The 13,193-nt window shown below is 42.6% G+C and overlaps 1 long non-coding RNA gene across 1 annotated transcript; it reads right to left on the bottom strand.

The window, feature by feature from the left end:
* Positions 1–2,363: 2,363 nt before the first annotated feature.
* LOC148007296 (uncharacterized) lies at positions 2,364–8,879 on the bottom strand. The gene is made up of 4 exons (XR_015650287.1): positions 8,751–8,879; positions 8,345–8,537; positions 5,429–5,465; positions 2,364–3,959 (listed from the first exon to the last, which is right to left on the bottom strand). It is a non-coding gene; the product is annotated as an uncharacterized LOC148007296 (long non-coding RNA).
* Between the last annotated feature and the right edge of the window lie 4,314 nt (positions 8,880–13,193).

The raw sequence follows: 13,193 nt of genomic DNA, 5'->3' as shown, positions 1-13,193 counted from the left end.
CAGTATCTCTTGGTAGGGGAGAGAACACACAGGGCTTTTGTAGCAGTCCTCTCCCTGTGAGCCTGACTGCCCTCAACAGGGATGCAAACACCACGGTTGGTTTTGCTGTTGAGAGCTGCTCACTTGGTATGGTTCCCTGGTGCACTGGAGTGACTGAGTCAGACTCTGCCTCTGTTGTCAAAGGTGACCAACCAAGTATTTCTTACGGTCTTTATTGTCCTGATGGCTGTACACTCCTCTTGGGATCAAACAATGCTTCTTCAGCCTCTGGGTCAGTGGACCACAGATGGTTAACCGCACTGTTTTGCAAGCTAGTGGTACAGAGGGTCTTTCTTGATGGAGTTTGGGAATGGACCTGAAAAACAATTCAGATCGAATGCTCTCTAGTGTTGAACTCAATCTTCCTGGCCACCTATCTTGAGTCAGGGACATTTCTGAAATGGTGAACCTGTTTTCTCTCGGTTCACTTGCTGCTTCACAGAGCATGTGTACCATTTCATGTAAGTAGAAGGACCCAGACTACTAGTCAGCAGTGACCTTGGTGTACAATTCTGTATGTTCAGGGCATCCTACACAGGTTCTCCAGGGAAGACCACTGGGACTCAGGTTTAAACCAACAGAAAGCCAACTGTTGACTACATTTTATTTTGGGGATTCCAGTGTAGCCCCAAGCCTTTGTCAAGGTGACCTTTTAAGTACAAAAGCCATATTCTGGATTGACATACCTCCGTTAAGAGCAGTTAGCCAGAAGCAGAACTGTAGAAGCCAAAAAGCAAGGCCAGTGCATTTAGACACTCCAGAGCTATGGACTGATTAAGTCTTTGCTTCCATTTTGAAAGGTATGCTGTCTGTGTGCTAAATTTTATGGCCTGAATAGCATCATGGAGTCTGTTGAACTAGGGTGTAGAGCCTGTGGCAGTTTTCATGTAGTCTTTAGTAACATTTCTACTATTTCCCATCAGCACATGTCAGGTGATGTGGCAGTGTGCATGTTACTAAGTAATTGAAGATTCTATTCATCACCAACATGATGTCACTATTAAGTTTACACAGACCAGAGAACATGCCACGATGACATATACCGTGCTACAACCATCCCAAGACCACTCAAACACCGCTTCCATGAAGGAAGCAAGAGATGACACCTGAGTTTTCATCTGGAATTTGATGCTCCTGTCTGGAGGACTCCATCATGCCTTAGACTTGACCTCACAATAGATTTCCCTCAACATCGCTGGGACATTTGGCTTTTTTCTTTGGAATCTCAAGGTGCATACACTTAGTGTGGTAGCATACATGGTCCCAGTGGGGTTGTTCCCTGCCAGGCCAGCCTCAGAATCCAGAGCCCTGTGAGCTAAAGACTGAGCCTGCTGTCCTCTGGACCTGCCACTGCTACATTCGTTATCTTTTCTTCAATTTTTATTATTTATTTACATTCTTCTTGTCGTTCTGCACCCTTCCCATTCCTCCTCCTCTGAGAGGTGACTTCCCCACCAGACCTCCCCGTTCCCTGGGACTTCTAAGTCTCTGGAGGATTACGTGCATCTTCTCCCACTACGGCCTGACCAGGCCGACCTCTGCTGTGTTTGTGCCAGGGGCCTGAGACTGACTCGTGTGTGCTCCTTTTCAGTGACTCAGTCTCTGGGAGCTCCCTGAGGTCTGGGATAAGTTGACACTGGTCTTCCTATGTGGTTGCTCTTCCCTTCAGCTTCTTCAATCCTTCCCCCAGTTCAAACATAGGGGCCCCCAACTTCAATCCAAAGGTTGGGTGTAAGTATCTGCTTCTGTCTCAGCTGCTGGTGTGCCTCTTGGGACAGCCATGCCAGGCTCCTGTCTGTAAGCACATCATAGCATCAGTAGCAGTGTCAGACCTTGGTGTCTTCTCATACATGGATCCCAAGTTGGGCCTGTCATTTGACCACTTTTCCTTAAATCTCTTCTCCATTTTTGTCCCTGCTGTTCTTTTAGACAGGAATGGTTCTGGGTCAGAAATTTTGACTATGGATTAGTAACCCTGTCCCTCTGCTTGAGGCCCTGTCTATCTACTAGAGGTGAGCTCTTTGAGTTCCCTCTCTGAAATGTTGGGCATTTTGGCTAAGGTCACCCGCATTGAATTCTTAAAGTCTCTCACCTCCTGGGTTTCTGTTACATTCTACACCCCCACCCCCACCCCTGTGCTGCTTATTTCATTCATTCTCTTGACCCTCTGGACTTCTCTCCTGTCCTCCCACCCCAACCTGTTCCCCCTTTCCCCTCCTCCCCTCTCCTACCTAGGTCCCTCCTTCCCTTGATTATTTCTTTCCCCCATCTATGTGGAATTGAATCATCTTCACTTGGACTTTTCTATTTGTTACACTTCTTACCATCTGTAGGTTGTGTCCCAGGTATTCTGTACTTTTTGGCTAATATTCACTAATCAGTGAGTACATGCCATGCATGTCCTTTTGGGTCTTGGTTCCCTCACTCAGGATGATATTTTCTAGCTCATTTTGAATAGCTGAATAGTATTCCATTGCGTAAATGAGCCAAATTTTCTGGATCCATTCTTTGGTTGAGGAACATCTGGGTTGTTTCCAGGTTCTGGCTATTAGAAATAAGGCTGCTTTGATTTGCATTTCCCTGATGATTAGGGATGTTAAACACTTATTTAAGTGCTTCTCCACCATTCAAGATTCCTCTGTTGTGAATTCTATTTAGTTCTGTATCCCAGTTTTTGATTGGGTTGTTTGGTTTTTTGGAATCTAACTTCTTGAGTTCTTTGTATATTTTGGATATTAGCCCTTTATCAGATGTAGGGTTAGTGACACACCTACTCCAAAAAGGCCACACCTCCTAAGAGTGACACTCTCTGGGTCAAGCATATACAAACCACCACATATTGACAGTGTCATTTGCCTTATAGAAGCTTTTCAGTTTCAGGAGGTCCCATCTGTCAACTGTTGATCTTAAAGCCTGAGCCCTTGGTGTTCTTTTCCAAAATTTCTCCATGTGCCAATGTGTTCAAGACTCTTTCCTGCTTTCTCTTCTATTAGATTCAGCATATCTGATTTTCTGTTGAGGTCCTTGATCCACTTGAACGTCAGCTTTGTGCAGGGTGATAAACGTGGATCTATTTTTATTCTCCTACATATAGTCCACCAGTTAGACCAGCGCTGTTTATTAAAGATGCTTTCTCTTTTTTTCCACCATTTTTGGCTTCTTTATCAAAGATCAAGTGTCCATTGATGTGTGGGTTTACTTCTGGGTCTTCAATTCTATTCCGCTGATTGACCTATCTGTTTCTGTACCAATACCATGTGTGTTTTTTTATTATTATTATTACTATTGCTTTGTAGTACAGCGTGAGGTCAGGGATGGTGATTCCCCTGGAAGTTCTCTTATAGTAAAGTCCGCAGAAGTGGCAGGAAACTGCAGCACACCACTAGAAGTTTTATGGTGCATTTCTCTCTATGGAGTCCTGACAAATGCAGCTCAACTACACAATAGAAGGCAGATCAATACATGTGCGTCGTTAGCAAAGAATCCTTCATCACAGGTCCTTTCACATGCTCGCTTTAGCAGAACATCCTCTTTCCTGTGTCTGTGTCAGTGAAATATTCCTTCATGAGTATGCCTTAACCTTTCATCTGTGTTAACTTCAGCTAAATATTCTCTCATGGGTTTGCCCCAGCAAAACACCATCCAACCGACTTTCCAAAGAACCCTTAAGTTTCCACTTCAAGTAGGAAATGGGGGTTATAGACATGCTTAGAAATAGTTCTTTGGGATGATTCCATCCTTTGTTGTCAGTCGTCTAGTCCACTTGCAAGACACCAAACATGAATCAGCAGTGGCAGGTAAATCCAAAACAAAGCAAAGCAAAACAAAACAAAACAAAAAACCCATGAGGCTCTGCCATCTTCAGAAGCAGCAAGAAGCACCTGGAATACCACCAGAAGGTTTTTTTTTGGCGCATCTCTCTATGAAGCCAAGACAAGAGAACATCAGTGAAGAAAGCAAGATGAACCAATGTAATGTCTTTGTCATCAGCAAAGACTACCATCAGTGAAGCCCAACAATGACCAGCAAAACCTTGCAAGATGAACCAATATAAGAGTGCCATCTATGAAGACCAGCCTCAGCGAAACCTAACAAAGACCAGCAAGGACATCATATGCCCTCTCACCAGGAAATGTCCAGAAAATACCATGTGTCTGTTCTCTGCAAAACCTCTTCTCTCGTGTCTGGTTCAGCAAAATCTCCTCTCATATGTCTCCTTGAGCATAATATCCTCTCATAAGACAGTTTCCAGAAAAACATCACATGGCACAATTGAGTCCCAATGAAACAAATTTCCACTTCATAATATCTTATGAAACAACCTTTGTTTTTAAATCTTTCATAAAACTTGTTTTCAGGACAGCAATTATCATACAAAAATCCACCCTAATCCAAAATATGTTGGAAAAATGTTCTTGTCTCCTTGGTTGGTTTGTACCATGTGATCACTTTTAATCAAGATGTAGTGAAGTAACATGACATCCACTATCTCCAACCTTAGCAAAGATAGTTGCCAGCCACATTGCTGCCTCCATTCTGAAGGGAAAGAAGAGTTAGGATGGCAGCAAGCCACATGTTGTTTATATCACAAGATGGCATCACATCACATGGTTCCTTTAAAATTAGCTAAGCATAGATTTTTAACTATTAACCTCTGTGCTACAAGTTTTAACTCTGTCAGAGCCATCTAGGACAAGCTAATAGCTATCAGGTGATCTTCCTGAGATGGTCTGCCTTGATAAAAAAAAAAAAAAAATCCATGATGGATTTGTTCCAATAGTCAAGGTCCAAGAGAAAACCATTTAGGGAAGATTTCTACTATTAATATGCTTTTCCTGTTATTATTAAATATATAACAATCCTTAGGTATTAGCCCACGCTTTTGAGCAGACCATAAGTGCTTGAAGATGACTGGAAGAAGAAACAGAAGCAGAATAATTAATCCTATAATAACTCTCAAATACAAGAAAATTCCATAAATATTATCTTTATTTATGATTGAATAAATTAATGGTTGAATTTGAAAAATAATCAGCATATTCTGCTGCTCTTCAGTCTGGAATAACTGACTGATGGCACTGATTTGGGAATGTAAAGTATCCATATCAATAGCAAGTTGTGAATTGTTCCACACACCATGCATATTTGTGTTGTTGTAAAATTATAAAAAATATAAAAAGTATTGTTGTCTTTTATCCTGCTTGGTCCAGCACCTTGGTGCCCCAAGATATCTGCTAGATAATTTGGCGGAAACACATCTCAACTCTGTGGCGGCCCAGTGTCTCCTGCCACCACACACTTTCCTACACTCAAACCGTCACATAAAAGAACACACAACACAATAATCTTTGACCCAATTAACAAGATATAATTACCCACTTAATCATACCTGGTGCCATCCATCCCTTAAGAACATTGATAACAACCTGTAAATACACAGAGCAGAATCTTAACGTCAGCCTCCATCATCCTGCCATGGCTTCTCTCTCTCCTCTCCTGCTTTCCATTCCAGTCTCCTCCTCTTCCTTCAAACTTCTCTCCCACCCATCCTTCTTTCTCCTCAATGACAAGCCTACTTCTATCCTGTACCTGCCTCTCACCTGTATTTTACAAATTCTATGGGGAGAAGTTTCTGGTAAAGTCACCTGATTCCTGAGTATGTGACTAGGCAGCTGTCCTTGGGGCAGTGGAATTAGCATCAAAATACAGATAACTCCAGGGCAAACCACAACATATTTGTACATATCTATTCAAACCAGTTGGAGCAACCTTGCATACATTCTCATAATTACATACACACACAGACACACACACACACACACACACACACACACACACACACACACACGTGCGCGCGCACACACACACTCATATTTACATAGGCATTTGGAGCAAAAGACCAAGCACCGGTGCAGAAAGAACTCACTTATTGAGGATGAAAAAAAAATGAGCTCCAATCTTTATTTCACAGAGAAAGAAAAAACCTTCTACCCTTTTATTGCTAAATGAATTAAACCCAAGTTTGTAAGAAGAAGCTTTGTTCCTTTAATAAGACTAAGCCTGCCTTGTTATTAAGAAAGGACCTGTTCTGCCCCATGGTAAGGAGAAACCTGTCTGCTCCTTCTGCTTTCTGCAGCTTCTTTTTTTTTTTTCCTCTTTTTTTTCCTCTGCATTCTGCACATTGCTCTCTTAGATTTTTATATTACTTTATAATTTCTAAGATATTCCACTCTGCATTCTCCTAATCTTGCTCTCTCCTCCTACTCTGATGTCACAATCATGTTCTTATTCTCAATGCCTTTTCTTCCAATGCTATGCCTTTTCTTCTAAGAGCTTCTTGAGTTCAGTTCTGTCTAGAAAGTTCTCTTGTGCCCTAACTAAAAAATTATCCTCAGTTGTGTTCTAAAAAGTTCTGTTCAGATCCTTCTAAAAAGTTCTCACCTCAGTTCTGACACTTCACTTTGTCCTCAGCATTTATACATCTTTTCAGAATACATGATCACATGGTAAAAAGTTAATCACAAGTTAACACATAAATTCAAATCATAATCAAATAAGTTTACAACAGAGAATGTTTACATGCATATCTATTAGGAGTAATTATCTGGCTAAGCATTCATTACCTGTCACAGTTCCACAGTTCATGGAGAGTTAAAAAACATAATTAAGTTATTAGTGAAATTTTGTATAGATAGACCCAGTCAATATTTTGTCTTCTGCCCTAATACCTATAATAAATCGTAGCTCCCTTTTTAGGACTGTTGGATAATGGTTTTACAACCTTTTGGAATGTGCTCTGAGTAGTAGAATGCCCGCTTGCTATCAGAAGCAATTAACTGGTGCCACTTGGAGACTGGCAGAGTTCTCATTGCAATTTTGATTATCAGAGAGTATCTAATAGCAGTTCCACTATAAAAGAGCTTAATGGATAGTGATATAATTTGGGGAATTCTTATAGGATAATCACAAAGAATTAAGAAGTCTTCTATTTGTCTATATAGCATCACTACAAGACAGTACATCTTTGTTGTTTTGCAGAGATCTGCTCAAAAAGGGGCTAATACCTAGTGATTTTCATATATGTTTAATAATAACAGGAAAAGCATATCAATAGAAGGAATCTTTCCTAGGATGAATATATCCTGTGTCTTGCCTATGGGAGCAAATCTGCCATGGCTTATTAGTCCAAGGCAGTCTTATCTCAGGAAGATCACCTGCTAGTTATTAGCCTCTCCTATGATGGCTCCTGACATAACTTAAATTTTTGTTACAGATATTACATATTTTTAAAGATTTATTTATTCATTATATATAAGTACACTGTAGCTGTCTTCAGACACACTGGAAGAGGGCATCAGATCTCATTGCAGATGGTTGTGAGCCACCATGTGGTTGCTGGGATTTGAACTCAGGACCTCTGGAAGAGCGGTCAGTGCTCTTAGCCACTGAGCCATCTCTCCAGCTTGATATTACATATTTTAACCATACCCAATAAACATAAACCTTGACGTACAGAAAGTTCACATAATAGGCTTACAAATATAAGTTTATAGCTTTATAAAAGTCTTTGGCGATTAAATGAAACCTATAATTTTATTAGCTGTTTTACTTTGCTCTCTTTACCCTGCCACAGTCAGGTGGCTTACCTGACACAGGATGCAGAGGAAACTTAACTAAACATGCCTGAGTCTAGAGAAGGGAGAGCTATAACCCAACTCTAGAACTGTCTTTTCAGTAAGGTAGAATACTACAAAACATCCTGAATGCCCATACCCGAGGGCGTTTACGATCCCTCTGAAACTGAATTGAGTGACCAGAAAGCTGGGAGATAAATCCTGAGCGCCAGACATCAAAGTAGCATTGGCAAGCAGCATTAGCAGTGGTGGATCACAACTGGCAGCAACCAAGAAAGCAAACACAAAACCAATAAACACAGAACACAGAAAGCTCACTCAAAGGAAATCAGTAAGAAACAAAACATGCAGGAGCCATGGTCATCCATAGTCATACATTCAACCAAGCCTGTTCCATATCACTCTGGGCTTCCATGCTTGCAACAAAACTTACAGACACATCAGAAAACACAAACCTACACACACACACACACACACACACACACACACACACACACACACACACACACAGAGAGAGAGAGAGAGAGAGAGAGAGAGAGAGAATTTAAACAACCTAACCATGTGGGCAACCTAACCATAGGACATGGATAGGAGAGTATTTTGAGGCCCCATTGAGTCCCCTCCACATCCCAGATCTAGATTCCATAGACCAGAACCAAACTACGACTCACCAGGAGGCCTCTGTGGATGCTTGCTTCTTTTCTCAGCACAGAAGTTCTCTCAGATGGTCTGTGAAACCATAGGCATGCTCAGAGCCTTGGAAAGTCTCAAGGCACATGCCTCCTGAGGTAGCCTCTCAGTCCTGGAGTTCTGGAGTGAAGGTTCGGCTTTAGAATCTAGGTGGGTCTGGATCTCACTGGGGACCTTCAGAAAAATGTTAAACATGAAAATTGTGAGGAGAAAAATTGAACCCATGAATGTCTGATTGAAGCAAGCTTTATTAAATACTGGCGTAGGATTAGATTTTAAAAAACTTACTTTAATAAAGGTTCCCAAATGCTTCAAACCCCCACCCCCTGCAACCCTTCTCACCCACCATCCTAAGGTAAAGGAAAAGAGATGGACAAGGGAAATGACCTGCTTAGAAGTAGTTCTTTGGGGGTGACTTTAATCTCCATTTGTCAGGATACCAGCAGTCCAGTTCAGTAGTGTCAGTATACCAACAGTACAGTTTAAAGGTGCCACCAAACGTGAATCAGCATCAGTGGCACAATCCAGCAGAAACCGCCAGGTCTCTGCCAAACTGGCACGAATCAGTGGGAGTGACCAGGGCCAGCTGGAATGCCAGGAGTTCTCTGTTGTGCCTCTCTCAACAAAGTGAAAATGTGAGAACAATGAAGTTTCTCAAGGCTAGCTATGCAAGCGTCCTATCACTGTCTGATGAGTCCCAATTACACTCTCTCCAAACATCATGTGCCCTCCCATGGATCTTGTCTCAGCAAGACACATGCCACAACCAGAAACTTCTACTTCATACTGGCCAGGTCCATACCCAGTATTTCCAGAGAAATGGTATGGAATTAGGTCTGTCAGGGGACATAAAAGCCAAAAGCACAAGGCTATGTACTTTCTGCCTTCATCCAATCTAGGACAAGCATATATCCTGACATACTTCCTACCTACATATCTCCCATCTACTTGCGTTCATCCTATGCAGCTAGGAGGGCAGCTGTCATAGTTTGTATATGCTTGGCCCAGGGAATGGCACTATTAGAAGGTGTGGCCTTGTTGGAGTAGGTGTGTCACTGCTTTAAGACCCTCATCCTAGCTGCTTAGAAGCCAGTCTCCTCATAGAAGCCTTCAGATGAAGATGTAGAACGATGCTGCCATGTTCCTGCCTTGATGATAATGGACTGAACCTCTGAACCTGTAAGCCAGCCTCAATGAAATGTTTTCCTTATAAGAGTTGCCTTGGTCATGGTGTCTGTTCACAGCGGTAAAACTCTAAGACAGCAACCAACCTTATTTATTAAAGTGAAAACACATGACTCATTGTCTTACATGAACAATATCCCCAGCATTTCAGGAAGTTGTCTGTCCTTGGGCAAGTAGGACTTACAGGTTAACTTTAGCCCTTACAAGTGATTACCTTCAGACTTCCCCTCCCACTAACTTGAACAGAGGATGGAACCCAGAACCTTGTTCACCCTACACCCCCAGCCCCTCCCTACAGAAATTTGAGGCAGGTGTTCTACCACTGAGCCACATCCGGTCTCCTCCCTGGGGAAGTCTAGGCAGTTACACTACAACAGAGCCATACTACTCCCACTCATGGGGGGTGGGGAGTGTCAGAGGTTCTACCACTGAGCCACACTCCCAGCCTTTCACTGGGAGATTAAAGGAAGATACTCTAACACTAACCAACACCCATGGCCCTCAATGCTAGATTCTAGACTTCTGATCCAATGCTGAGCTATGCTCCTAATCACAGTGTGACATTTCAAGGCATAGGCACAGCATGTCGTGTGTAAACCAGGATAATTGGCACACCACCACCTCAGGCACCTATACTTTCCTCTCTCCATGGAAGCAGAGAGGAAGGGTCGGAGCATGGCTTTGTCAGCAGAGTCAGCCAGCACTAGGGTTTTAGCTGCACTCAGGTGACAAGACGAATAGAATTCCAGGGAATCCCCCCCCCCACCTTTTCTTTTGAGGCAGGGCCTTACTATGTATTCCTGGCTGGTCTGGACCTCTCTGTGTAGAGTAGATTGACTTTGAACTCACAGAGTTCTGCCTAGGATTAAAGGCATACACTGGACCACCATACTTGCCTCCTTCCTTTAAAAATAATTATTTTAATTTTGATTATGTGTATGTGCACTTAGGTATGTGGGGTCTGTGCACATGCGTGTGGGCTCCACAAGATAGCACAAGATCTCTTGGAGGTGAAGTGATAGGCAGTTGTGAGTCATTGATTATAAATACTAGGAACGAAACTAGGGTCTTCTGTAAGAGCAATGCCCACTCTTAAATGCTGCGCCATCTCTCTAGCCCCACTTCTCTTTCTTTCCCCTTTTTTTCTTTCTTGCTCCCTGTAGCTCTGGCTGGCCTTGGACTCCTGGGCCTCTGTCTTAGTTTGGGTTTTATTAGCTCGAGGATGCTGAGTTTTCAGGTTCTTCAATACACCATTAGGTTGATGCCTTTTTCATTATGCATAAGCATGTACTTACACAGAATATTTATATATCTCTGTATCTAAACTCCCACTAACCAAGCCAGCTCAGTCAGTCAATTGGGTCTTGGATTGAAAAGCAAAAAGTCAATTAGATAACATTAGAACATGACTCCAGCCAGTGCTGAGGCTGAAGCCGGTTTATTTTTCTCCAGTCTGCTTTTATACCATTCCAGGTACTTGCAGAGAATAGGGTCAGTTCTTAGCTCAAACAAAGCAATAGACAAAGAGATCAAACAAGGTAAATAGGGGCTTATTATGATGACCAAGATAAAAGGAATGTCACGCATTCCTCGGTTGAGTTTACCTTGAGCTCTGTCTTAGCCCAAATGTAAATATTCTTATCTGAGCCTACTTCTGTGCCTTAGCCCAATGTCAAATTTTTGCCGAATTTCTAGAAGTGTACCCCAAAGCTCTCCATACCCCATGGATCTTCCCCACTATTAATGGGTTTCTTTATGTTCCCCTTTATCCTTAACTTTAAATTTGTTATCACTATTGTCGCTATTATTATTTGAAGTTTTTGAAGACAGAGTATACTCATCTCAGGCTGGCCTCAAACTCCTGATTCTCTTGTTTCATTTTCCTGAGTGCTGATAATTACCAGTGGGTAAGCGTAAGCACCACCATGTCTGTTGGTTTAGAGAAGCCAATGTTTATGTCTCAGTGCCTCTGTGTGTGTGTGTGTGTGTGTGTGTGTGTGTGTGTGTGTGTGTGTATGTGTGTGTGTGTGTATGTGTGTGTGTGTGTGTATGTGTGTGTATGTGTGTGTGTGTATGTGTGTGTATGAGAGAGAGAGAGAGAGAGAGAGAGAGAGAGAGAGAGAGAGAGATTCTGTGTGTCTGTGTGTCTGTATATGTTTGTGTGCCTCATACCATGAGTGTGAATCAGAGGACAACTTCCTGCATTGTGCTTCCTCCTCCCCCTCCTCTTCCTCCTCCCCCTCCTCCCTCTCCTCCTCATCCCCCTCCTCCTCTTCTTTCCCCTCCCCCTCTCCCTCCCCCCTCATGTGGTGTCAGGGATGGAATTTAAGCGGTTAGGCTTGGCTGCAAGCACCTTTGCTGTTCATCTCACTGCCCCATATATATTGCTTTAATATCTGGCAGAGCTACCTTATTTATTGGTCTTTAATTTGTCTTAATTTTCCCCACAACTTGCCTGTTGAACTTACAAAGGAATTTCATAGCAGAGTTGTCTAGTTCTAGGAAAAACAAAAAATAACAAAATCTTTATGATTTGCCCCATTTCCTTTTCCCTTGGGGAATGGGAAACTTGAGTATCCTCATCTTCTACATCCCCTCCCCTTTCTCCCTTTTCCTAACCCCCTCCTTCTTTCTTATTGATGATATGTGTAACGGGAAGAAAATGGGTTTGTGGACAACTGAGCTGCAATGGCCCCCTTTCTTTTTGCTTTTATCCTTGGACTCCTGTTGCCACCTGGTGACTATTTTATGCAAGAGCAGATTTCTAGATTTAAAAATTAAAAAAAAAAAATCCCATTGCTCCAAGCAGTAAACATTTATCACAAGCATTTTAAGTGAGTCAAGTATTCATGTATGAGCTTATACTTTTCAAAATTTACTTTACTAAGGGTTCTTCTTTTTTTCCTTTTCTTTTTTTCGGAGCTGGGGACCGAACCCAGGGCCTTGCACTTGCTAGGCAAGCGCTCTACCACTGAGCTAAATCCCCAACCCCCTTTACTAAGGGTTCTTAAACACTTTACCATCCCTTCTAGTCCACCACACACCAGAGGGAGTGGAAAGGAGAGGTTAATAAGGCAAAAGAAGATGTGGACCTATTTAGAAATAGTTCTCTGGGGCGATTCCATCCTGTGTTGTCAGGATAGCAGCAGTTCAATTCACGTGAATCGGGGGCTGGGGATTTAGCTCAGTGGTAGAGCGCTTACCTAGGAAGCGCAAGGCCCTGGGTTCGGTCCCCAGCTCCGGAAAAAAAAAACAATTCATGTGAATCAGCAGTGGAAGTTCGAGCCACTTACAAACACCATTCACAAATCAACAATGACAGGCAGCCCTATCCAGAAGAAATTGGGAGGCTCTGCCAGTCGGCCCGAGTCACCAGAAGCAGCAAAATCTGCCAGAACACCACCAGAAGTTCTTTGGTGTGTTTCTCTCTGTGAAGTCATGACAAAAATTGATCACTGAAGAAGGCAAGGTGAACCAATGCTTCAGGATCATCAGTGATGACCAGCATCACCAAAGGCCCAATGAAGACCAGCAAAGAGTTGCAAGGTGAACCAATGCCACACTGTTGGGTTATGTTTATACTGTTTCTAATCACCATGTGTTCTCTCAAGCATCTGCAAAACATCACATGCTCTCTTTCCAGGC

This window comes from Rattus norvegicus, chromosome 1 (genome assembly GCF_021556685.1).
Source record: "Rattus norvegicus strain SHRSP/BbbUtx chromosome 1, alternate assembly SHRSP_T2T, whole genome shotgun sequence".
Taxonomy (NCBI): domain Eukaryota; kingdom Metazoa; phylum Chordata; class Mammalia; order Rodentia; family Muridae; genus Rattus; species Rattus norvegicus.
Note: the sequence above shows the minus strand (reverse complement) of the source record. Positions and strands in the feature narration are given on the sequence as shown.